The sequence below is a fragment of the Chelonoidis abingdonii genome, chromosome 1, assembly GCF_003597395.2.
Source record: "Chelonoidis abingdonii isolate Lonesome George chromosome 1, CheloAbing_2.0, whole genome shotgun sequence".
Lineage (NCBI taxonomy): Eukaryota > Metazoa > Chordata > Testudines > Testudinidae > Chelonoidis > Chelonoidis abingdonii.
In genome coordinates, this window is record NC_133769.1 from 147,889,472 (window position 1) to 147,892,341 (window position 2,870).

Consider the following 2,870-nt stretch of genomic DNA (forward strand, 5'->3'; position numbering starts at 1 on the left):
CCCCTGCTCCCTCAGCCCATCCTGCACCTTGTCCCCTCACCATTCCCCAGAAACCCTCCCCCAACCACCACCCGGGACCCCACCCCTGCTTCCTGTCCCCTGACTGCCCCGACCCCTATCCACCCCCTGCTGAGTTCTGACACCCCCAGAATGCCCACAATCCAACGCCTCCAATCCCTTTCCCCTGACAATCCCCCTCAACCTCTGCCCCCTGACTGTCCCCAGGACTCCCTGCCCCATACCCCCAGCACTCCCCTCACCCAGAGCCTCAGCGTGCTGCATCCAGGACTGTCCCTGAACAGCGGTGCAGCATGACTCTGGCGGGGCCTGAGCTCCTCCCCGCTCAGAGCCGTGTGGTAAGGGGGCGGGGCTGCGAGCTCCAGTGGGGCCTGAGCTCCCTCCGCAAGGCGTGGAGCTCGCAGCCCTGCACCGTTATCACACAGTTCTAACCAGGGAGGAGCTCAGAAGCCCCGCCGGAGCCACGCTGCAGTTCAGGGATGCTCCTGGATGCACTGAGGCTCTGGGAGAGGGGTGGAGGCGGGGTCGGGCCGGAGAGGGAGCCTCAACCATTCTCGTGGGGGCCCCTGCGGGGCCTGGGGCAAATTACCCCACTTGCCCCCACCCCAGGCGACCCTGGACAGTCTTAGCAGACACCTGTAGAGAATCTATAGCAAGAGGATTGCCTCTGCAACCTGCCTTTCGAGACACAGAAGAAATGTAAGTCATATCAAGTCACCTGTAAAGGACATCTCACACCAAAAGAGGCCAACTCTAACAGACTATGTTGTCCCCACTGCATGTCTGCTTCAAATGCAGAAATGCTGCGTTCTCTACCTCAAACTTCCAACTATCTTACTACTCTAGTACTGCACACCAGCCAACTCCCCCAGAGCCACAATACAAAAAGGTGGTCCAACAATTTACTGATGGAAGGACTACCCATGTCCCTGGGACCACCGAATGCTACCATTGAAGGAAGAAGTGCTGCCTCAAAGATCCCTATACTAGACCTCACCAATAGAAGGATTGGCACCTTCTCCCAATTTACACAAGGTAACTCCATCTGCAGACATCATAGTGGATCCTCACAGAATGTCCAGCACAACACCATCATCAGAAGGGTCAATGTCCCCTCACAGGTTCCCCAGCGAGACCCAACCAGTGGAGGAGCTGTTTCCACTGCTAGGATCACACAACAGGACCTCATCCCTAGACAGACCTGTATGGCCTCTAAGATCACTCAACGAGATCTTGCCCCTAGAAGGTCTCTTGCTACATCAAAGACAGACAGAATAGACCTCATCCACAAAAAGACCAGTGTCATACCAGAAACTCCCACGCAAGACTGCATCCTTAAAAGGACCAGTACTAGTGCTTCCAAGACTGTTCTTTCTAAAAGGACCCACGCTACCCTAACGTCTGTAATGGAAGAGAAGAGGCTACAGTCTAATTCCACAGCAATTTTACAGCCTGAGACTGCAGAGATTGAGCAACCAGAGGAGCAGCAGATTACAGTGAGGGCCGCCACACCATGGCAAGAAGCTTGGATGAAGAAGTTAGCTAGGACAGCCTCCTTTGATGACTTTGACCTCCTTGTAAACAGATTCATTAATGATCTTTCTGCAGAAATTTTATCTGGGAAGAAGAGAAATCAGGAGAACATACGGACTGCTCAGGGAACTCCTGCATCAAGCCATAACAACATCATCAGGGAAGTCAGGAGAAGGAAGATCAGTCATTACTACTATCCAGCAGCAGCTTCCAGGATCCAGAAACTCTACTGGTCAAAGTGCCCTAAGGCTATGAGCAAGATCCTCAATTGGCCCTCATCTTACTGTGCAATCCCATCCAAGAGACTATTCTACTTCAAGGGTGTGTTTGACCGCATAGCCCAGAATAATGCGTGGTGTCCAGAGAGCCTTCATCCTCTGCCCCGGGTTAATTATGCAAGGGGCCTGGAAGAAGACTTTACATCACAGAAAATAATGACCAGACGTAAAAAGACAAAAAACACAATCCCAGGAAAAGATGGCATTCACTATAACTTTCTGAAAAAAATGAGATCTTGGTTGTCTGGTATTTAACTGTCATTTTCAACAAATGCAAATAATTATGCCATATTCCCAGTTCCTGGAAGAGGTCTATGATGGTGCTCATCCACAAGAAAGGCAAGCGAGATGACCCCAGCAACTGGAGACCCATCTCTCTGTGTTCCACTATGTACAAACTCTATGCCAGCTGCGTCATGGCTAGGATTACAGACTGGTCGGTGAACAGAGGAGCCATCAGCTCCATCCAGAAGGGCTTCATGTCATGTGAAGGCTGTTATGAACACAACTTTGTCCTTCAAACTGCCTTCCAGATGGCCAGGAGGGTACAGAGGCAATGTGCCATAGCATGGTTCCACCTTGCTAATGCTTTTGGATCCATGCCCAACCAGCATATTCTTGACGTGCTCAGAGAATATGGGATGCCTGAAAACTTTTTCCAGTTGGTCTGGGAACTTTATGAAGGCTACACCATCATCATCCACTCCATGGAAGGAGGGAGGCCTGAAATTCTAATCCGTAGTGGCATGAAGCAAGGCTGCCCCCTAAATCCCATCATTTCAACCTAGCCATCGAGCCGCTAATTTGAGCAATCTCCAACGCTCTAGGCGATTTCGACCTGTATGGCAACAGGTTGAATATCCTGGCCAACACAGATGATCTGGTCCTGATTGCAGATAATCCCAGAGTCTCCAACTAATGCTCAGTGTCACAAGCCAGGCTGCCAAGGAGTGTGCATCCCTCCATACTGATGTCAGTAGAAGGGACTCAGTCCAGGAGATGCCACTTCAGATCCAGAGTGAAATCATGGCCTTCCTTGAG